This window comes from Rhinopithecus bieti, unplaced genomic scaffold (genome assembly GCF_001698545.2).
Source record: "Rhinopithecus bieti isolate Rb0 unplaced genomic scaffold, ASM169854v2 scaffold_41145, whole genome shotgun sequence".
Lineage (NCBI taxonomy): Eukaryota > Metazoa > Chordata > Mammalia > Primates > Cercopithecidae > Rhinopithecus > Rhinopithecus bieti.
Window position 1 is genome coordinate 1,053,261 of NW_016817055.1, and position 25,397 is coordinate 1,078,657.

The 25,397-nt window shown below is 36.6% G+C and overlaps 1 pseudogene; it reads right to left on the reverse strand.

Moving 5' to 3' along the window:
• Positions 1 to 10,361: 10,361 nt before the first annotated feature.
• Positions 10,362 to 11,928, reverse strand: LOC108517683 (arf-GAP with GTPase, ANK repeat and PH domain-containing protein 1 pseudogene; annotated as a pseudogene).
• Positions 11,929 to 25,397: the final 13,469 nt, after the last annotated feature.

Below are 25,397 nucleotides of genomic sequence, written 5' to 3' on the forward strand. Positions count from 1 at the left end.
TCATATCCATTTTCAAAACCCACAAATAAATGATATTGAAATTATCTTTGTATACAACAAATAGAGTCATAACATCAAATGCTATACTGCATCTTAGTGATTTTCAAGTCATTACTCAATTTAACATTACATCTAATGTTTTTAATTCATACCATTTATACATTACAACTATTTGGATAAAATTAAGCATGGACTTCAATTGTTCTGTGTATTTTAAGTTTGACATTTTAGCAAGCACTTCTTTCTGATATCTGTATTTTGTAATATATTCAGCTCAATTTTGACTTTCCAGTCTGATTATCAAGCTGGTCGTATTTTGAGAGCTCTCTTACTGTAATCTAAATTTTGACAAATATATTAATCTATCTGAAAACAAATATAGCAAAGCTTTACCTCCTTCTCCTATTTCATTTGTCTCCTGACTGTTTAGTGTAGAAAAAAAATATGCAATTCAGCAAATTCTTTTTTGGCTTCCTCAGCCAATTTTCTGGGAGTAAGTCTTCCTTTCTACATTCATTGTTCCTTAGTTGATTATGAAAAGTGAAAAATAGAATCATCACATGAGATTTTTTTAAAGAGGAAATATATATTCTCTCGAAAGTATGAACATGACACAGCTTTTGGAAGAATGAAGGTGATGAAGAAAAGGTAACTGATGATGTGGAATTGCAACTTGACAAAGAGCAACAATACATTTCTTATAGACAGACTAAAATGCAAAGCCATCTTTGGCCAGTGTGCTATTTTGCTACATTGTTTTATTTAAGTTTGATAGTGATTTGCAAAATTCCCAAGCAAAATGTGTCAGCTGTTTTCATTTCAGGTTTGGACCAATTAGGTTGAAACTCTCGACTTTCACCTAATTCTATTTCTGAATGTGCCTCTGTTACGAAGATCCTATCTGTCCCCTGAGGTTTGATGGATCAGGCTTGCCCCAAACCAGCTGACAATTATGACAAGCAAGGCCGGCAGTATTTATATGAGCTCAATCCAGAATATATTCTAAAAAACATAAAATGTGTTCAGTTTCCTAAGCATTCTCAGTTAGGTGCTCATCTTTTCTTACTTTCATCCACAAGTCTTGGGTTTATGTGTCAGGTTTGTTTTGCTGTTTCACCATTGGCACTCAAATCAGACCATTAAAGGGAAAAGTAAACACTTTCTAAAATTCCCCACCTATTTGAAACTATTTTCATTTGTTCATTTTCAAAATAATTGGAAATTTTTTTCTTGTAAGTTAGAGCATCTATGTTGTGTGAAAGCATGCTATTTATGAAGTCCAAACCACAATGTCAAGTTGCATATATTTTCATTTGTTATAAGATGCTAATAATACTAAAATGCCATTAGCCTTGGAAAAACATATTTTATTAAAAGTTCACAGTAACTTTTTAACAGCTGAAATATCAATAAATGATGCCCTATATTTACCACGTGCTAAATGATGAAGCAGTGATGGGACAAGATGTAAGAAAACACATGGAGAAGGAGTGAGTGTTCATGAGAGGGCTGGCAGGTCTCAGCCTCCACTTGCCAGTGTTTCACGACTGACCCACAGCAGGATGCTAAAATGGGATTTTTTATGCTTGATTTTCAGTTAGGTTCTTTCTTTTCTCTAGGAGCATTCCTATTCCATTGTTTTCATTATTTTGAAATATGCAATAAATTATTTGAGGGGATTGTTAATGGGTACAAAAAATATAGTTTGATAGAAGGAATAAGATCTAGTGTTCAGTAGCACAATAGGGCAAGTACAGGTTTTTTCTGTAGGAAATATATATATACATATATATATATCTCCTAAAATTTGCCTTGGTAACCATTTCTTAGTATACTATTCATTGGCATCAGTTACATTCACAATGTTGTTTAACTACCACCACTATCTATTTCCAAATCTGTTTATCATCCCAAGCAACAAAATCTGTGCACATTAAACAATAACCTTCCATATACCCTCCCCTTCACCTAAGTATAAATTATCTCTAATCTGTTTTCTTTCCCTATGAATTTGCCTATTCTAGATATTTCGCATAAGTGGAATCACACAATATTTGTTTTTGTGTGTCTGGCTATATTAATGTAGCATGTTTCCAAGGTTTATCCATGCTGTAGCATGTCTAAGCACTTCATTTTTATGGTTGAATAATATTCAATTATATGTGTATTCCACATTTTGCTTATTTATTCATCTGCTGATGGGCAGCTAGGTTGTTTTCACTTTTTGGCTATTGTGACGTATGCTGCAATGAATGTTGGCATACAAGTATCTTTTTGTGTTTGTTTTCAATGCTTTTGAGTAAATACTTAGGAGTGGAGTTGCTGGGTCATATGATAATTTGATGTTTAACTTTTCGAGACGCTTCCAAACTTCTCTTAGCAGGTGCACCATTTTACATTATCACCAGCAATGTATGAAGGTTCCAGTTTCTCCATAACCTTACCAATATTTGATATTTTATGGGATTTTTTTCAATTGTTTGTGTGTTTGATTTATTATAGCCCATCCTAGTGGGTTGAAGTGGCAAATCATTGTGCTTTTGATTTGCATTTCTCTATGAATAAAGATTCTGGACAACTTTTCATGCGATTACAAGCTATTTGTATATTTATTCTGATGAAATATCTATTTAAGTACTTTGCCCATTTTATAATTTTTTTTGTCTTTTTGTCGTTGACTCATAGGAGTTATGTGTTAAAAAATCACATAATAATTTGCAAGTTTTTTTTCTATTCTACACATTGTTTTTTCACTTTCCTGATAATGTCCTTTGATGTTCAAAAGTTTTAATTGTGTTGAGGTTTAATTTATCTATTTTTTTCCTTTGTTTCTGATGCTTCTGGTGTCATAACTAATAATCCGTTGCCAAATCTGATGTCATAAAAATTTACATTCACATTTTGTTCTCATTTTCCTGGTTTTAGTTTCTTTCCATCATTTCACTTTCAACCTGTTTGTGTATTTGGATCTAAATTAAGTCTTTGTAAACAACATGCAATTGCATTGTATGGTTTTAAATCCATTTTCCAATCTTTGCATTTAGAGTAATTACTAATAAGGAAGGATTTGTGTTTGTCATTTTATTATTTTTTTCTGTGCTTTATATCTGTTATTTCTCATTTCTTTCATTATTGACTTCCTTTGTACTTACTTCATATTTTATGGTGAAATCTTTGGATTTTCTTCTAAGTTGCTTTGGTTACATATTTTGGATATTTTTATTGCTCTTACCATGGGGATTACATTTACCCTCCCAAATTTATAACAATCTCATTTGAAATTGTTACCAATGATAATAGTAAACAAAAACTCTGCTCTTACGTAGTTTCATTGCCCCTTTTATGTTGTTGTCACACATTATATCTTTGTACATTGAATGTAGATAGATAGATAGATAGATAGATAGATAGATAGATAGATAGATACTTTAACTCGCGGGAACTAAAAAATAGAACTATAATGCAAAATTACAATAGTACTGTTTTTTATAATTGCTCATATATTTACCTTTACCTGTGAACTTTATTTTTTTAATAGGCCCCTTTTTAAGAGCAGTTTTAGGTACACACAAAAAATTTTAAGAAAAGGTAAAAAGATTTTTACCTATATCTCCTGCCCTCATACATGCATGATCTCCCTCATTATAACATTCCCTACCAGAGTGGTAAATTTACTGTAATCAATGAAGCTACATTGACACATCATTATCGCCTAAAACCCATAGTTTATATTAAGACTCACTCCTGTTGTTGTACATTTGATGAATTTGGACAAATGTATAATGCCATGTATCCATCATTATAGTATGATATAGAATAGTTATACTGCCCTAAAAATCCTCTATGTTTTTCCTATTTATTCATCTTTCCTCCTAACTGATGGCAACCACTGATTTTTTATACTTTCTCCATAATTTTGACTTTTTCAGAAAGCCACATTGTTGGAAACATATAGTGCGAAGCCTTTCAAACTGGCAACCTTCATGGATTAATATACATTTGTTTTCTCCGTGTCTTTTTGTGGCTTGATAACACCTTTTATTTTAGTAGTCAGTAATATTCCATTATCTGGATATACCACAGTTTATTTACACATTTACCTACTGCAGGATGTCGTGACAGCTTCCAAGTTTTAGCAATTATGAATACAGCTGCTATAAACATATGTGTTGTGTTGTTTTTTATATAGACATAAATTTTCTTTTCCTCTGGATAAATAGCAACAAGCACAATTGATGGATTGTGTAACAGTATGTTTAATTTGTAAGAAATTGCCAATTGGCTTCCAAAGTGCCTATACCATTTTGCATTCCCACCAGCAATGAATATGAGAATTCCTGTGGTCCCAAATGTTGCTACCTTTTGGAGTTATCACTGTTTTGGATTTTAGGCACTCTCTGTGAGTGTAGTAGGATCACATCATTATTTTACTTTTCAATTCCCTAATGACATATGACATATGGCATGTTTGCCACTGGTATTACTATTATTATTAACTATTTGTGGTGAGGTGTGTGTTAAAGTTTTTGGTCCATTTTGTATTTGGGTTGTTTCTTTTCCTATCATTGAGTTTTAAGAATTCTTTGTATATTTCAGATGACTGTCTTTTATCAAATGTGTCTTTTATAAATATTCTTAGTCTTTGATTTGTCTTTTTATTTTCTTAACGATATCTCAAATCATATATTTTTTAATTTTAATAGTGCCTAACTTATCAATTCTTTCATTCATGGTTCATGCCTGTTTTCCTCAGTACTGACAAAATGGGTTCATCAATGGAGTTTTAAGACAGTACTTCACAAGTTCTCCACATTACATATTGAAGTGCTAAACCATAGGATCAGTCTTTTAAAACAGGCGTTTAGGAACCAAGTTTGCATTAAACCTTTAGGTAGCTAGCCATCCACAGTCTATCAAAAGAAGTCAAGAAGGGAGAAATTTCAGAGTTATTCACCTATACCCCGAGTCTTAGTTTTTGCATGGAAAATAGATATGTAGCTTGATGCATGGAAAATGTATATGTGGCCAGGGAAATTCCATAGGTACCCTGAAATTTAGAGGACATATTATACTGGTATCTTTTTCATGCATGCAAATAAGGATGATGTGAGCCTTTAAGCTGCTTCTTTTTTCATTTAGAAATTTTGTGCAACAGCATTTCTTAAATATGTCAAAATTTCCCTTTATACTTCCCATATCAATAAAAAAAGGAATGTGAAACTAGAATAGCTAATGAGGAAAATCTTCTTTAAGCTCTATAGCTGTTAAAGCATTACTTGTGATAATTATAAAATTATAATTTATCAACCTAAGGAGAACAGAGATAACATATATTTTGTGAATTCTTCTTCATGGCCATACACTGTTGGGGCAAATTTTTATGTGAGTAAACATTTTGATTTATGAAAATAAAATTATGTGTTAATTACTTTAATTGGGAAATTGTCATTCTAAGAGCTCTTAGTGTTAGAAAATTTTAAACTTACCCCATGCCCAAACTAAAACATTTAAAACTTGTATGTAATTGATAAGAAAATTTTCAAATCTTTTTCACTCAATTCAATTAATATTTGTTGATCTATTTCTGGTTCATTATATTTGCCTCTCAAAAGAATTTGACTCTGGTTGATCTGTCTTCATTCTCAATTAAAATGGTTTGAACTGCCTCTACAACTCGTATTTCAATTTTTGGTTAGAAATATTAAGAGATAATTTGTAAGCCAATTCTAGAAGTATGGTGTAAGAATGAGGACGTTTCACTTGTGTCTCTCTATAAACAGATATTCCAGCTGAATAATCACCCTGCTTTTGAGGTTCTTTGCTAGTTCCCATGAATCCGTTATTTCATTCAATCATCAAGTGTCTCCTATATGCCTCGCATTTTACCACACCATGGGCATGTAAAAAGAAGTCAATCAATAAGGCATCTTCCTTTATTCAGCTTGTTCTGATGTACCTGAAAGCAACATTTAAAAGATATTTAAAATCTACATTTCTTATTTAACGCTTCCTTTGTAAAGAAAGTTATCAGGAAAAGCTTCCTGGCAGACCAACAACAATTTCGAGTAGTGTAGTAAGGATAGGTTTTGTCCCCCTCCTAATATTTAATTTAATGCGACAATGATTTTCTACTTTTGCTGTTGTTGTTATTGTCTTGTTAATTTCTTCTGTTTTGTTTTTAGATTACCGCCTACTTTTGTGACACTTCGTTTTGTCTCTCCTTTTTATTGACAAGTAAAAATTCTACATATTAATAGTGTACAGCATGATGTTTTGATATATGTATATATTATAGAATGGCTAAAGCTAATGAATAGATGCATTATCTTAAATACATATTATTTTTGCAGTAAGAACATTTAAAATCTACTTTCTTAGCAATTTTCAAAGATAAAATATATTGATATTAACTGTAGTCACCATGACACATAATAGATCTCTTAGTCTTATTCCTCCCATCTGACTAAAATTTTGTGTCCCCAATCCCCACCCTTCCCCTCAGCCTCTGGCAACCATCATTTTGCTCTCTGTTCCTATGAATTCAGCTTTTTTACACTCCAGGTAATGCATTATTCATGAGATTATGCATTATTTGTCTTTCTGTGTGTATTTCGTTTAACATAATATCCTCCAGGTTCATCCATGTTGTTGCAAATGACAGAAATTCCTTCTTTTTTAAGGCTTACTTGTATTCCATTGTTTAAACATAACACATTTTTTATGCATTCATCCATTTCATATCCTTTGCATATATACCCAATAGTGGGATTGCTGGGTTATATGGTAATTCTATTTTTAATTTCTTGAGGAACCTCACACTGTCTTCATAATGGCTGTACTAACTTATATTCCCAACAATATGTAAGGGTTCCCTTGTCTCTGTCTCCTCACCAACACTTATCTTGCAGATGTAAAGTGATACCCCATTGAAGTTTTATTTTGAATTGTCCTGATGATTAGTGGTGTTGAACATTTTTTAGTATTCTTGTTGGCTATTTATATATCTTCTTTTGAAAAATGTCTATTCATGTTCTTTGACCACTTTTTAATTGGGTTATTTGTTTTCTTACCACTGAGTTGAGTTCCTTATGTATTTTGAATATTAACTCCATATCAGATATATGGTTTGCAAATGCAATTTGTCTTCCATAATTTATCTCTTCAATCTGTTGATTATTTCCCTTGTTGTGCAGAAGTTTTTAAGTTTGATGTGCTTCCTTTTGTCTACTTTTGTTTTTGTTGCCTTTGCTTTTGTGTCATATCCAAAAATATCATTGTTCAAACCCAATGTCATATAACTTTATCCCTCTATTTTCTTAAAGTAGTTTTACAATTCTAATTTTACATTGAAGTCTTTAATGCATTTTGAGTTGGTTTTTGTATATGGTGTGAGATGAGGGTCTACTTTCATTCTTCTCCATGTGAATATCCAGTCTTCCTAGCATCATTTCATGAACAGAATGTCTTGGGATCTTTGTTAAAATCTATTGGCCACACATTCATGGGTTTATTTCTGGGCTCCCTATTCTTTTCCATTCATCTATATGTCTGTTTCTTTTCTTTTCTTTTTCCCCTCTCAGAATGAAACATTTATTAGGCATTTATGAACAGAAGCCAAGTCAGGGATGGTACCAAGACAAGATGGTGGATCCCTGGGCCATTACCCCTACCTCCCCAGCTCAGGGCTTATATAGCATAGGGAAACGGTAATGCGTGCTTCAGGAGGGATGTGTACGGCCAGCACAGTGGCTCACGCCTATAATTCCAGCACTTTGGGAGGCTGAGGTGGGTGGATCACCTGAAGTCAGGAGTTCGAGACCAGCCTGGCCAACATGGTAAAACCTCATCTCTACTAAAAACACAAAAATTAGCTAGGCATGATGGCAGGTGCCTGCAATCCCAGCTACTCAGGAAGCTGAGGCAGGAGAATCACTTGAACACAGGAGGCGGAGGTTTCAGTGAGCTAAGATTATGCCACTGCCGTCCAACCTGGGAGATAGGGCAAGACTCTGTCTCAAAAAATAAAAAATAAAATTTAAGAGATAAAATAGAAATCATAGATGAATTCTTGGAACTGGGATTAATCAGAACATGGCAGATAAGCATCCAAGATGGAATTGCTTTATCCTCATTCAAGGTTTCGCTCATTCTTCACTCTGACCATGCTGGCCACTTTGCTGTTTTTTCCTCAAACACACATGAAATGCGTTTCTTTCTGTCATGGCAGTCATTTTGCTGCCTGTAATGTCAGCACTGTTTTCCGTCAGCCCTTCAGTCAGGTCACTGTTCAAATGTCAGCTCTCTAGAGAGGCTCTTCCTTATTCTATCTAAAATAGCCCGCAATCACTCTGTGTCCTTTTACCCTGCTTCCTCTTCCTGCTATTTCATACTACCTGAAAAAATACTCAGGTTTGATCTTCCCAGAACATAAGCTCATAAAAGCAAGAACTGTGTTCCACCTGTCCTCTCCTCTACCCCAGCACTTAGAAGAGCAGCACAGAGTCAGCATCCAGTGAGTGTTCATGAATCAAGTCGCTGCTTGGCAGCATTCAGCACTGTGGCCACAGCCTCGCCTATCTTCAACTCTTTCTCCTTTTCTTATCCTCTTCTGCTTTTCCTCCTCCCACTCTAGTAGCCACTCCTCTGGGGGCTTGTCCCTTAAATGATAATAGTCCTTACTGACCTATTTTCTATCCACTTTTTCTGTTTTTGAGACAGGGTCTCACTCTGTCGCCCAGGCTGGAGTCCACTGGCATGAATATGGGTCACTGCAGCCTCTACCTCCTGGGCCCAAGTGATCTTCCTGCCTTTGCCTGCCATGCCATGTACCCGGGGCCAGAGGCATATGCCACCATGTCCAGCCAATTTCTTTTCTCTTTCTTTTTTTTTTTTTTTTTTTTTTAGAAATGGGTCTCATTTTATTGCCCAGTCTGGTCTTAAATTGCTACATTCAAGAAATCCTCTTAACTTGGCCTCCCAAAGTGCTGGGATTACAGGCATGAGACACCGTATCTGGCCTTATGTTTTCTTTTCTCAAGTTACAGGGTTTCACCATCTGGCCTAGGCTGGACTCAAACTGCTGGGCTCAAGTAATTCCCCCACCTCAGCCTCCCAAGTCGCTAGGACCAAAGGCATGAAACCACCATGCCTGACTTGTTCAATTTCATTGTACACACTTTCTTGGTATTTAAACAGCAGCTATTGCTCTTCATTCTGTAGCTCTACGTCTGATTGTGCTCTAGTTCTATATATCCAAATGATGACTAGACGCTGCCACTCTGCTCTCTCAAAGGCACATTGAGCTTAGCCTGTGTACAAAACTCTCCCTTTTCCAGTCCAGCTTTCCCTCCTGCATCACGTGTCTCTCTACATCTAGAGCCATTAGCAGCTGCTTTCATAAGGCACCTCAGTCTGGCATTCGGAAAACCACCCCATCTTGCCAGAGCTGCTTGGTCTTGGTTAACAAAAGCCATATGCAATCTAAATCAAGTTTTCAATCATGAGAAATCACATTCCTTCTTTTCCCTCTCTAATATACTACAGTGTGTCTTATTTTTTCTTTCTCAATTTTAATAAGCAAATTGTACCACCATCTTATCCTGAGATGTTCCTTTTTAAAAGCTGTAGACCACATTAATGTAAGTGTATACTGCTGGGAATGTTTTCCATGTACAATGATCTGTAGCCCTCTTATCTCAACTAGTTGCACATTACTACTTCACATCCAGTTCAATTTATAAATTAAGAGAAGTGCCATGGGCCAGGCACGGCGACTCACGCCTGTAATCCCAGCACTTTGAGAGGCCAAGGCGGGCAGATCATGAGGTCAGGAGATGGAGACCATCCTGGTCACTATGGTGAAACCCCATCTCTACCAAAAATACAAAAAATTAACCAGGCGTGGCGGTGGGTGCCTGTAGTCCCAGCCACTTGGGAGGCTGAGGCAGGAGACCAGGGTGAACCCAGGAGGCAGAGCCTGCAGTGAGCCAAGATTGCACTACTGCACTCCAGCCTGGGTGACACAGCGAGTATCTGTCTCAAAAAAAAAAAAAAAAAAAAAAAAACAGAAAAAAAAAAGAGAGGTGTCATGTGTACAAAAATCAGTGCATATTTATGAACTTTTTTCAAATGTATTTCCATGCATCTTATCTAAATACATAATACAGAAGCCTGTGTGACTTGGGCAATGTGGCCCAGGAGGGCTTGAGACTAACACCTCCACCTTGGCAAAAGGACATAAAATATCTCTTAAGATCGGAAAAAAACAGCCTTTTGTGTATTTACTTAGTTTACGAAATGTACTCGAAATACTATTCTTATTTTATTTTTCCCATTTTGTTTTTGCACCAAGGAGACTGCAGTCAAATAAAATTAAGCAGATAATACAAGCACTCGTTGGGGCAGCCGTACTGCAGCAGCATGTCCATGCTCTCCTGGTTGTAGGCCTGCCGGGCGTAGGCCAGCGCTGTGTTCCCTTGAGCATCTGGGCCATGACATCCACCCGGTACCAGATCAGGAGCTGCACCAGAACCACATTCCCCTTGCAGTAGGCCAGATGCAACACAGTGCAGCCGTCTCCCTCCCCGCAGGTCTCTTTCACCTCCTCCCGGGAGCCATGTGCCAGTAGCAACAAGTCCTCGTCAGTGGTGGCCCACAGCAGGTGCTGGCCCAGGGACAGTTCCGTGCAGGGTGGCGGGGCCAGGAAGAGCTTCTGCTCGTACTTGGCACGAATTCACCGTTCCTTCTCTTCCCTTGTGGAGTCTGAGGGTTTTGTCCGCCCCTGGTTGTTCTCTTCCCAGACGCTGTTGGCTAGCTCGTTCCCGATGGAGAACATCACCTTGATGTGCCAGATTGGCCAGTCATCCAGGTCCAGAGATTGGACTTGGGAAAGGTGGGTGCCAAGATTCCGGTGGATTCCTGAGCACTTGAAGCTCATGAGGACTCCCAAGTTCAAACTGACCCAATTAGGATTCTGGATCTCGCAGTCCACACAGTGGGAATTCCCGCGCACGTTTCCAATGGACTGCAGGTCCATGGCCTCACTCTGGCTCCTCAGCTGGCACTTGCTCTTGCCGCTCTGGCATGACTGCAGGCTGGCCAGGATCTGGCTCTAGATGGCTTGAAGCCAGGCATCTCGCTTCTCATATGTCGTGGCTTCAAAGTGCCACATTTGGCCAGTGAGGGACACAATGATAGTTTTCTTGTTCTTTAGCAGTGCCGGACAGGCCATGGTCTTTTAAGTTGTTAGTGCTTTTCTTCCTTTAGTGCTTCTTTCTGTTGGCATGAGAAGAGGGGGCGGGTAGAGCTTGGGGCTAGTGGTGCTGGAGATACTGGGGCTGGAGCATACGGAGTCATCTAACCCTGTGTCTGAATTGGGTGAGATGTGTAAACTGCTCAAGTCCTTGGCTAGGCCATTGGTTTTAGAACTGGAGATGGGCGCGCAGGCGGATGTCGCTAGGAGTGGCCTCTTCCCTGGGACTTTCACAGTGGTTCTCCGAAGGTCAGTCTCTTTACCATGAATATTCTTCACGTAATTGTGTAAATTCGGATGATAGGTCAGCACGTCATTGTCACACGATGTGACATATTTATTTTTCCATTTCTTCAGCCATTTGCCACTTAGCTTTAATAGCATGCCCTGTTTAATGGGGATGGCTCTGCCGCTCCTGATGCTGTCCGCACGACTCTCCAGGCCTTTCCTCTCGTTGTCTGGGCTGCTCCCTTTCTGAGAGGTAAACAGGTTGGACCAGGCTTGGACTGCTTGCGAAAGGGCGTGGATGTGTTGGCGGTGGGAGGAACATGCATCCGAAGTTCCCCCTGGCTAGTGCTGGGAGTCGATGGAATGGGCGAGGAATAGTCACTTAAACTGCCACCTCCATTACATGTCTGGCTGATGTGCACGATGGAAACCGTAAATAAGTATAACCGTCATCAAACATGCTCAAAGAAAAGCACAGGGTAGTTGTTTACTTGAAGCCAATTTCCTCTATGAGTTCTATACAAAGCCTCAGTAGAGTGGGTCCCATTAGCAACCAAGTTGAACTGATTGAATGTAGATAGACCTGAATTGCTGACTGCTTTTGTAACTAAATACTCCTCTCCTGTCTTCCAATGAGTGGTCATTTTTGTCTGCAACTTGACCACAGCAATCCCTGGGGCCCTGGCTCTGCTCTCAATAAAGAGTTATGGCTGTGTGTCTTGAATGACACCTTAGGACCCTCCTGCCTCCACTTCCTTCTCTATAAAATAGAAACCTAACTTGTCCCTCTAAGCTCTAAAACGATGAAACTTACCAACTCTCTTTTCTCCCTTCTGTTTCTTCCTTCCATGGCAGGGACTTTCAGATTTTCTTTCCTTTACTAACAAAGCACTAAAAGTGATTTTGTCCTACAAAATCGAAAGCTATAAAGTGGAGTACCACAGTCCTTATTCAATAAAGATGAATACTCAACATCTGGCAAGTAGTATGTGCCTGACAGTGTCCCCACTGTGCTATGCTCATTTAACCCTCAGAAACAATCTCGTTTTACAGATTTTACAGAAGTTGAAATGGAGAAGGTAAGTAACCTCTCCAAGGCCACATGACTGCTATGGGTGGGGCCACGATTTGATCCCAGGTAGTCTGAATTCCCCAATTCCTCAAGCATGATTATCAGAAAGTGTATTAGTCTTTTTTCACACTGATATAAAGAAATATGTGAGGTTGGGTAATTTATAAAGGAAAGAGGTTTAATTGACTCATAGTTTCTCATGGCTAGGGAGGCCTCAGGAAACTTAAAATCATGGCAGAAGGGGAAGCAGGTCCGACTTACATGGTGACCGCACAGAGAGTGTGAGCATGTGAAGGAGAAACTGCCAAACACGTATAAAACCATCAGATCTCAGCTGGGCATGGGGGCTCACACCTGCAATCCCTGCACCCTGGGAGGCGAAGGCGGGTGGATCAACCGAGGTTAGGAGTTCGAGACCAGCCCGGCCAACATAGAGAAACCCCATCGCTACTAAAAATACAAAAACCATCTGGGTGTGGTGACACATGCTTGTAATCCCAGCTACTCAGGAGGCCGAGACAGGAGAACTACTGGAACCCAGGAGGCAGAGGCCACAGTGAGCCAAGTTCATGCCATGGCACTCCAATCAGGGCGACTGTTTCTATTTTAGCACCATGATGTTCTGATTACTATAACTTTGTTTTCTATTTTCATGATGTCCCCAGCTTTGTTTCTACTACTTTTGAATGAGCCATATGTAATTTTGAAATCAAATATAAATACTTATCTTTTATAATGTGATTTTGTTAGCATATGCTGAGTAATCTAAAAATTATTAGTTATGCTATTTAATTATTGCTGAAAAGATGGCTTAAGAATGACTATTGAGAAATAAGATTTTTGGAGATATCAAACAATATTTCATATAAGGAATGTATAGTACATGTGTTTCTGCACAAGGTAAAATTATTCAGTTTCTTAAGTAGTAAAATTGAGAGTTAATTCATCTTTGGATATGTGGCTATGTGGTATAAGGCTGTGGTAGCTAACTGGTTTGGAAGTGCTTTATTTTCCACTTAATATGCTGTATTCTATGAGTCTTCAATTATATGACCATGTTGAAATAGGCCCAGAACTGGTATCTTAAGTAAGATTTTGGCCCAGTCCTTTTGTTACAGTAGGCAACTAGTCAGACATGAGCAGGGCAGGAGAGCACCACCCCCACTAGCAATGTCAAGCAACCATCAGGCAATGGTCAGGTGGTTTTCAACTGTCTCTCTAAAATAATAATTGGTTGCAGTGATAGGAAAGTGCTGAGAAGGGGAGGGTGTGGTCCCTTTCATTATATGGAGGGTGGAAGAGAAGTGCTGTGTAGAGGAGGGCATGGTCCCTGGCTAGGCCTCCACCCTTGGGCCTGTGCCTGTGGACCTAGGTGAAGACAGGCATATTTGCTTTCCTGCCAAATGTTGCATTTCCCAAAACCACCTTGGCCTGCCATCCCCCTATCTTGTGCCTATAAAATCCCCAAGACTCTAGCAGGCAGACAAACATGGGGCTGGATGTTGACAGGAGCACAGGGACCAGCAACATCATGTTGGCAGGCTGCCGTTAGGAAGAATGACACAGAGTTTAGCTGGGGCAGGTAGAGGAGAGCCTGGGCCACTGAGTGGTCTTACTCCAGGGGAAAACCTTCCCACTTCATCGCCTTCTGGCTTCCCCCATCTGTTGGCAGCTACTCAATAAAACCTTGCACTCCTTCTCCAAGTCCAGGTGTGATCCGATTCTTCAGGTGCACCAAGGCAAGAAACCAAGCTACAGAAAGCCCTCTGTCCTTGTGACAAGGTAGAGGGTCTAATTGAGCTGATTAACACAAGCTGCCTATAGACAGCAAAACTAAGAGCACACTGTAACGCAGGCCCACTGGGGTTTCAGGAGATGTAAACATTCACCTCAGACAGTGCCGTGGGGTTAGAGCCCCACAGCCTGCCTGTCTGTATGCTCCCCTAGAGGTTTGAGCAGCAGGGCACTAAAGAAGCAAGCCATGTCCCCAAGGCATGCCCTGTGAGGGGTACAAGGGAACTTTTCCCATTTCAACAGCTGGTACCAGGGGAAGGCAGTCTCCTAATAGAAAAAAACCTGAAGCTGGTAAGCAGCTGCTTCCCAGTAAGATTTCAGGAGTTGGGCATGTGGGCTCACACATGCACACTAGAGGCAAAATGGCAGAGTTTAACTATATATGTTCTTATAGGAACACTTGACTGGTAAGGGAAGAATGCCTCAAGTGAATATGTATAGAACTCCAGTAAACACACTGCACATGCAGCCCTCCCAAGCGTTGACAGTCCACTGCACATGTGGACAGCCCACCCCAAGGGAAGAATCAAGGAAGAAGTAACATAAGACCACGGATGCATGCCAACATATTAAACCCCAAGTCAAAGGTCACATTGCACGCTTGATCTCTCAAGGAACCTACTTAGCTCTCTTCCAAGTGTGCTTTACTTCCCTTCATTTCTGCTCTAATTTTTTAGATAAACCTTCACTCCTGCTCTAAAACTTGCCTTGCTTTCTTACGCTGCCTTATGCCCCTCCATCGAATTCTTTCTTCTGAGGAGGCAAGAATTGAGGTTCCTGCAGATTCATACAGATTCACCACTAGCAACACTTTCTTGGCCAATGTAAATTTGAACTGTGATGGAACCTCTTCAGGCACGTGCTTTATTAAAGCCCATTAATTTTCATTATTGGTCGCCAACAAAATCTCATGCTTAAGATGCTAGACAGCAACATAAAATATCTGCACTCTGGGTTTTTTCAAAAAATAGAACTTTGAAATATTTGCCTTGTAATACTTTTCCAAAACGGAGCTATAAGAAATTGCATTATGGAAGATTGCCTGAGGTCCATGCCATCATCTGTTGCTCTCGGGCAGTGTTTCCTTAATTGCATACGGTTGAACACTAATAACTATATACTAATACATGGTTCTACTAAGTTATAAAAACAAACAAAATGGTTCAGCAATGAAACAACAAACAGACAAATAAAACTAATAAGATGTATTGAACAGAGTTAAATAGGTTGCTTAAAGAAGGGTAATTCAGAGCCCCAAATAGGTTATTTACTCTGCAGCCTGAAGAGAGGATTTAAAGGGTCGAGTTTCACACAACAATCTGGTGGAACCATCTTATGACATTAGTGGATTAAGCTCTGGAAAGACTATTTGATGTTCTAAATTATTCCTTTAGATTATACCAGAATGACATTCTTGGACCCCATTAATTTGATAGTCATAAAATATGTGTTTACTCAATTATACATCAGCGTTCTTATCACTTAACCCAGAGGATGTTGAAGCTGCATGAAGTTAATATTAATTCAGTGCAAAAATGTGTCAGGCACTGAACTAAGTACTTCACAAAACTCACCCAATATTTTCCTCCCAAGAGCTTTAAAAAATTGATACTGTTTTTCCCCATTTTACATATATAAAAAAAAACCTGTTAGTTAAGCAGCTCCCTAGTTAACCAGGATTCAACCCTAGCAATAATTCCAGGCATTCTTTCTTAACCACTGCTGTACAGAGGATGTATTATGGAAAAACACTGGGATGCTGTAGAAATAATTCTCTTTATAAAGACCCATGGGGGAAAACTGATGCAGGATTCATTTTGAAGATAAGCTGTGTTTTCCTTAAACAATTTGTTTGTTTTTATTTTAGTGATGCTGTGAATCTTATAACCCTTCATTTTTCTTTTGTGCTTTGACCTCCACGTATCTCCGAATCAAAATTGGAGACGACATTTATTAACCATATAATAACACATAACGTATACTTTCTCATGTAATCATCTTGCCTTTATTTAATTCCTCACATATTTTAACTTCAATATTCTTATTATTTATTCTCTTCGTTTTATATATTTTGGTATAAACCTCAGATCTTAGATAAAAACTAAACTATAAGCAAATATAGACATGCATACTTATTGAAATGTATGTTTATACTTTTCATGTTATATTTAAACTCAAAATGAAAAGTATAAATGAATTAATTAACTTATAAAACAAATCTTCACAAAACTTTGAGAACATGAGCATTCAATTCAATTTATATCTGAAAAATATTTAGACTCAAAAGAATGTGGTATGCTATGTACAATTAACATTTATAGCTGTAATCTTATCAAATCAGGTAAGCTACTGAATCACTTGCATAAACAAATGCAAAATCTCAGTGATCTGAGATATATCGCAAAGCATTTTGTGCTAAAATATATTTTTATGCTTCTTATAACTGCAAATGATTCACATGCCAGGTAATTGCAAACAATGACTGTTAGCCCTTATGATTTCAATGACAGAGACAAAAATGTCAGGGAACACAACAATGGTTTCAAATGAAAATGTCAGGATATCCATTAGAGAGGCAAGAGAGCCACATGATAAATGTGAAAAGGTCAGTGTTCTACAATGCTGCCTTTCCATGGAATGCTGCTCTTCTTTACTTTTTGATGAGGTACATATTATTTTCACAACTTGAAACACGTTTAAAAAGCAGACATTATAAAATATGGTTCATGAGTCATGGTAGACTGAAGAACACACCGTATAACAAAGTTCACCTTTTACTCATAACTATGCCTCCAATATGCGAGGTCACAAGCTGAATCACCATGGAGAAGAATTTGATGTAAGAAATTAAAGTTTCCCTTTGGGATGACTAGTGCTTGAGGTGTTGTCAATGCATAACCAGTTAAATCCCCTCATGCTATGTTGCGATGAGTTTCATCACCTACAGCAATGGGAAGCTTGCCTCTCCTTACTCATGTTTGTGTCTTTGAAATGCCAGAAAAATACCAAGCTCTGACACTGTAATTTCAATATTGCTATTTCCAAAATGATATTATAGTCTGTTTTCTTGTTTTCTATAATCCATAAATGCCTTGTAAATTGTGCAACAATGGCTTTAAAAATTATAATTTTGAAAATGACTGATACAGATTCCTCTTACCTACTGGATCCAAATGTAGGAATCTCATTTTCTTAACTGGTAATCACCGAAGGAAAGGAAAGAAAAGAGTGAAAGTTTTACTTATCACATCATTTTACAGAAATCAAGTCTTTAGCACATGTTCCTTTTCTGTAGCTAGTTCTATAAATGTACTATTAATGGCCACTTTCAGAATGCCAACATGAAGAATTTTTCAGTGGTAATGAAAAGACACACTATTCTCTTTTTTCTTTAAACATTGAAAGATGAAAACTATATAGCTGCCAAGCATTGTTCTGTTCCTTTCATTTTGGGATAAATGAAAATAAAAAATATTTTGAACTTAAATCCAATTGGTTTCAATACAAAGTAAAAGAAAATTGGGATACTATTCATGTAGTCTCAAGTGGTAAGTACTTATCAATTTGATTATCATACCCTGTATGTGCTTTTATGCTTGTTTATTTAAATATGTATGTAAATATATGTCTTCAATATTAACTGTTAGTATAATACATGAGTTAAATGGATTAATGTAAATTATATTACCTACTTTCTGACATTAAAACATAGAGAATATATTGGTATGCTGGGAATTTTAGTATCTGAAACTGTCTCTCTTCTCAAAGCCATGTTTTACTTTTCTGTCATTGTAATAAATGTAATTTTTAAGTTCTTTAAACCTTGGTAACATTTTTTAGAATCTTGCTCAGAGTTTTTATGTGTAAAATGAGGCCATTATGAGTACCTATATCAAAGGATACACAGAAAAATAATACATGAACTGCATTTAATATTGTGTTGGCACTTAAGTGATTAATACATGGTAGCTATTATTATTGTTGCTGTTTTTTATATTAAATGAGAAACATTAAAGCTGAGTGAACATAAGGTATGTGGAGTCCTGGTGATTTGCTCCCTGTTATAGCCTTATAGTTCATCCCTATATCCACTGAATCACCATGGACCAAGATTTGGTTCTTAGAATACAGCTCTAAAATCTGGTTTAATTTTTTGGTTTCCAAAATGAGTTCTAGAAGTCAGCATCATTAACCAAACTCAAAAGGGACAATTAAAAAACCATAATGTCTAAATAACTTAAAATAGCAGGTAAATAGAAAGATCATTAGCATCAGTTATTTGTTGTGGGCACCCATATATTTTTAATAAAATGACCCGTGAGATCAATGCATTGATCAGAAAGCATCCTAATCAACATAGAAGTGGATCACTTACAGTTTGGACTTTTAAAATTTGTATTTCTATTAAGCTTGGCCATCTAGATAAATTGTTTCTCTTCATCCTCTGCTTTGAAGATGATTCTTATAACACAAATATGAACATGTCATGTCTAGTTCCAATAGACTCTTTTCCCAGCATAGTGTTAGACAATTAGTAAACACTGCCACATTTTTCCCATCCAATGTTCCAGTTTCCTGCTGCTCTTTAGAAGACATCCAAAGCACCTCTTGGCATACTGTGGTAGGCAGAATAATTGGCCCTCAAAGTTGTCTACATCCTAATCCTCAGAAACTTTAAAGAAACTTCAGTTATTTCATATGGCTAAAGAGATGTTGCAGATGTAATTAAGTTAAGAACCTTTAGTTTGGGAGATTATCTTGGATAACGTGGGTGGGCCCAATGCAATCAAAAGGCTCCTTATAAAAGGAACGCAGGAAGGCATGAGAGAAATTTAAAGGTACTGGACTCCTGGCTTTGAAAATGGAAGAGGAGGTCATAAATCAAGAAATGCAGGTGTCTCTAGGAGCTTAAAAAGGCAAGAAACAGATTCTACCCTAGAGCCATCAGAAGGCACACAAGCCCTGCCATTTCCTTGGTTTTAATCAGTGGGATACATTTCAGACTTCTGGCCTCCAGAGTTGTAAGAAAATAAATTGGTGTTAATTTATTGAGTTTGTGGTAACTTGTTATAGCAGCAATAGAAAAATAATACACACTGGAAAAAAAAAGTCAACCTTCTGCTCAAAACACTCCAGTGGTTTTCCACTGAGTTCAAAGTAAAAGTGAAAACCCTGATTATAATAGCACACCAGACTCATGTGATCGTGCACACTCCCACCACACCGTTTACAACGTTTATCTTTCTTGCTTCCTCTTCTGCAGTTCAACTTCCCTCTTCACATTTTTTTTGCATATGACAGGTGTGCTCCAATCCTGCCTATGCCTCTTTCTAGAACAGATCTTGCTCCTGCAGCCTATATGGTTCATATCCTCAATTATTTTCAGTTGTATCCCATTTAGAAAGAGGCATTTCTGACCACCCTATTAAAAGTCCTAATACACCCACCCCTTTCTAACACTCCATATTCTCCCTGTCTGCTTTTCTTTCATCAATAGCACTTGCTATATTCTAGCATAGTAATTTGCATATTTAATTTGTGTACTAAATTGATTTTATTTAATGTTGTATCTTCAGTGCTTTACACATAGTAGATACACAGTAAATTTTTTTAATGAATGAAATAAATGACACATTAGGTTAGAGTTTTCACTTGAAAATTATATTTACTTGTATTTTCATGACTAAATTGACTCATATATCTCATGGAAATGTTGAAAACAACATAATCTTTTATCATTACATTTATAAACCAGCTTCTCCTTAATAAATTAATGTTTCAAATTGTAAAAGCCCTTTCTTCTATAAATCCTTTGATCACTCATTAAGACCTAAAAGTGAGTATTATTTTATCCTCATTTTATTGATTAGAAAATTGAGTTTCCAAAATAGTTATCTTCCCCAGAATTAAATAGTAGAGTATTATTTTAAACCAGGTCAGCTTTTCCAATGGCCCCTTCTCCTTTTTCATCCAACGTCTTTCAGCATCTGGTTAACCATGTTCATACTACTATACCTTTACTAGCCTCAAGTTACCTGGTAACCAGAAACATTTTCATGAGTGTCTAACAAATTAGAAGGTGTTCATGGATTATCATCATTAGTGGTAGAGTATATGTCTTAATAGAAACTTAGAGGAAGCTGAAAATGTATACATGACCTACTCTACAGCTGAAATGTCAATAGGGGCTTTGCAGTTCTTATCTCATAAAATCTTCTCAAAGAAACTGAGATATTAGCGCTGTTTTATAGGAATCTGACAATTATCAAATGCTGGTGAGATTTCAGAGCAAGCAGAGCAACTTTCAGATATTGTTCACTGGGAATGTATAATATGTGGTTCAGCCTCTTTGGAAAACAGTTTGACAGTTTCCTTTGCTGTTAAATTTTTACTTACCATATGACCCAGCCTACAAATCTCAGAACCAAACCAAAATCCTACATATTTACCCAGAGAAATGAAAACATCTGTTCATACAAAACACGTACATAGCAACCAAAATGTCCATCAACTGGTAAATGGATAAACATGCTATGATTCATATGTACTCTTCTGGTTCCAAGCATTTTGGGTAAGGGGTAATTAATCTGTATTGTGTATTTTCATTTAGATGACATTTTGGAAAAGGTCGGACTATGAGGGTCAAACACAGATCAGTGGTGGTTAGCACTGGAGTTGGGAGTGGATACTGGCTGCAAAAATATGAGAGAAACTTTTGGGATGATGCAAATGTTCTCCATCTTGATTGTGGTGGTATTCATATGACTAATTAAGTTTATAAAAGTCATAGATTCATACTCCTAAAAAGAATAAATTTTCTGTATATCTCAACAAGCAAAATACATAAAATAAAATTTTATCTAATGTGATAGAAAATTAATTGTGCAGAGCTGGGACTTGAACAAGGACTGTTTGTCATTAGACATTTCATGCTATGACTCTTTTATACCACCTAATCATTAATTAAAACACTTACTTATTTGTAAGTAATTCTATTCCATTTTAAGGTTTTATTTTGTTTTTATTACATTTGCCATGATTACATTTAGTGTTACTTCTCTAGAAGGTAGCGATTATAGATTAGTTTACAGACTTAGTTCTAGAAATTTTATATTTTAACCTTTGACTAGTCATCATAGGAAAGTTAGCCATACTGCAATAGCTCAGCTTGTTAATTATTAAACTGAGAATACTGAATTCTGTTTCCAGGATTTCTCTTGTATTTCAACAATTCTGGTAGAAGCACCTCTTTGTTTGAATCAAAACACTTAATTTATATTTTCTTCTTTGCAATATGTAGAAGTTTTGGTACCTGTTACTAGGATTACAGGTACTGGTAACCAATATATTTGTGACTGCATTTTTATGCCTCACTGGGCTTAGCACAATCCACGTTTTGAAGAGAATTACCTCTTTATTTTCTTTGTGATTTTCCTACTTTCCTTTCTGTACTAGTTTTTCTTTCTCTAGAGGCCAAAGGCTGTAATGACTGCCATCTGTGTCCATTTAGTAGCAAAATGTGCATTAAAATCGATTCTGTGAATGGACAAATGTTTACAGAAATAAATATCTAATGGTAACGTTTTAGATAATGTTGATGGAATCATTTGGGAACATTATATTTTCTTAGTGTCTTTAGAAGTCACCCTTACCTAAGTGACCAGTTTTACCTAAACCATATCAAATAGCCTATGCTGGGAGTCGATGATAATTATGTAGGAGTAAATAAGCATTTCAAAAATGCACCATAAGGAAGTTCTTATTGCCAAAAATTAAAAGTTCAATTTCTGTGGGATTATTCATTTAAAATGAGAGATCCTAAGTGTAAGCTTACTTTTCTACCCTTAATATCTGATCTTCAAGAGGAAGATTATGCCACAAGACATTGAAAATTCAGTGAGCTTCTTGTCACAGTCAGAGATCTTCTACTTCCATCAGCAGCGTTAGAAGTGTTTTCCATCTTCCTTTTATTCTAAAGTATCTCTTTGCCAAGAAGTGGTCCTTTTATTCTTCAAAAACATTAAGAAAGACTTGTTTATTTAGCAGAGAATTCACTTTTCTGCAACTGAAGTGCATCTTCCCTTTCAGGTGTTCTTAAAGATGATTGCATAGCAAAGACTGTGCAGATGTTCTGATTCTTTTAGAAATTCTTTAGGTTTACCCATTGAATCTTGCAGTACTGCCCCAGCGAATGCAGTCTGGAATTTCAGATATGTAAACACAACTCAAAATTGTTTTCTACTATAGCATGATAATTATAGTACATAAAAAATTTCACAGTCTTCCGAATAATTTTTAAACTTAGGTATTAATAATTTAGTTACCAGAAACCTATGGAAAACAGGTTTTTTCCTTTAAAATTTGTATTTTAAGAATCCTAAAGCTTTTACAATTCTCCTTAATCACGTCTATGATAACAAAGAATAAAGTATGCTTTGATATTTCCTCTTTCTCCAAACGTATTGAACTGCAATTATTGCCTTAATCATTTGTCATTTCTAAACACATACTTGAATAAGATTAAATTGCAATATGCCTTGTATAGGTTGGCACTGAATTTGCATCTTTTCATGTTTGATGTCATGACTTACATGTGTTTAATGAGTTGTAAGTTGTTCTTATGTGTCTTATGTGTTGATTTATTATTTTATTTATTTATTTTGAGACGGAATCTCACTCTGTAGCCCAGGCAGGAGTGCAGAGGCGCGACCTCGTCTCACTGCAAACTCCGCCTCCTGGGCTCAAGCAATTCTCTGCCTCAGCCTCCCGAGTAGCTGGGATTACAGGAGCCTGCCACCACATCTGGCTAATTTTTGTATTTTAATAGAGACAGGGTTTCACCATCTTGGCCAGGCTGGTCTTGAACTCTTGACCTCGTGGTCCACTCACCTCTACCTCCCAAAGTACTGGGATTACAGGCATGAACCACCATGCCCGGCCTCACATTTATTTTTCATTACAGACCACAATCAACTCTCGATTGTTAGAAGATTTTCTCAAGTGAGAAGCAAGTGGGGCAGCAAGGAGTCCAGTAGATATACCCACTTTTCTTTCAGATGACCATGATGTTCAAGAACTCCTGGCCTCACTTCTTGCATTCCAGAGATGAAGTCTGCCATTCTTAGAACTCTCACTATTCTGTTTGACTAATATTTTGGTCTTGTCTTATGCCAGTGATACATTAAATAAATTTCTCAGATATTTGTGGACCCTTTTCCATATAATTTTCTCAGAAAAATTGATGGTTTTGTCATCTCATTTTGTAGATGCATTAGAGTTATTTATATCTGGACATTTGGATGACTGGTGGATTTGTTATTATGAAATTGTTGCTGTAGACATAAATATTTAGGTCTCTTTATGAACTTATGTTTTCATTTCTCTTCTATAAATACCCAGAAATAAAATTGCTAGATAAGTAAGTTAATATAGATTTACATTTGTATTAGCATACTATTTTCCAAAATGGCTGTATTATTTTGCATTCCCCACAGAAATATATGAGATTTATCATCTTCCCACATCTTCATGAACACTTAGTATTGTTAGTCATCTAAATCTAACTTTTCTGTTGATTGTCCAGTGGTAACATTGTGATTTTAATTGTATTTGTCTGAGACTATGATGTTGAAAATATTTCTATGTGCCCACTGGCTATTTTTATATTTGCTTTTGTGAAGGGTTTGTTCAAGTATTTTGTTCATCTGTTTTCTTGTTTTTGAGTTGTAAGAGTTCTTTATGTATTCTGGACACATCCCCTTAGACATATTTTACAAAAATTTTCTCCTTCTTTTATTGCCAACATCTTTTGAAAACCAAATTTTGTAATCTTGATCAATTCCATTTTATCAACCTTTTTACACATTTTCCACTTTCTCATGCGATGTTTAAATAAAATATTTTCCTTATCTCAATATCACAAATACTTTTTCCATGCCTCTTATATGAGTTTAATAATTTTTGATTTTATGTTTAGGTCTATGATCAACTTTGAATTAATTTGTGTATATCCATAGTATAAAGGTCATTTTTTCCATACCTATATCTAGTTGCTCTAGCACCATTTGTTGAAAAGGCAAGCTGCTCTTCATTAAAGTACCTTAGCATCTCAGTTGAAAATCAGTTGGTCATATGAGTCTGTCCTGTTACACTGCTTAACACATCTATCTTTACATCAATACTGCACAGTAATAACTTTTATCTTCATAAGAAATATTGAAATCAGATATTTTAAACCCTTCAAATTTGATTTTTCTTCAATTAATGTTTGGCTAGTATATATGCTTTGCCTTTCCATAGTAATTTTAAGATCAACCTGCCAGTTTTGTCAAAAATGCTTGTTAAGATTTTGTTTGAGAGTGCATTGAATACATGGGTCAACTTGTCAATGGCTGTCATATTGAAAATAATGAGTCCTCTAATTCATGGTGATGATCTGATTCTCAATTTATTTGTGTCTCCTTCAACATTACTTTATAATGTTTTGTATTTTTCACGTATAAATCTTGGGAAACTTTTGTTACATTTATTCCTAAGATTTTATTTTATGCTATTACAGATAGGGTTGTTTCTTTTTATTTCATTTGGTAAGTGTTCATTTCTTCTATATAAAAATGCAATTGATTTCATAAAAGACTTTCTGTCCTGCAACGTTGCTAAATTCAATTGTCCTAACAGATTGTTTTTTTGTATGTTCCTTAGGGTTTTCTACGTACACAAACAAGTTGCTTACAGATAATGACTGTTTTGCTTATTATTTTCCAATCCATATAACTTTTTTGTCTTACAATACTTTTTAAGATATGCAGAACAATGTTAAATAGAAGAAGTAAGAGTGAACATCTTTACCCCTTTCTTAATCTTAGGAAATATTGAGTTTTTTATTGTTAAGAATGATGGTAGACGTAATTTTTTTGTAGATATCCTCGACTTTGTGGATATTTCTTTCTTTTCATAATTTTCTCAAAGGTTTTTGTTTGGTTTGGTTTTGGAGGTAAAACTATATGCAATAAAATTACTCATTTTAGAGTACAGTTCTGTGAGTATTGATAA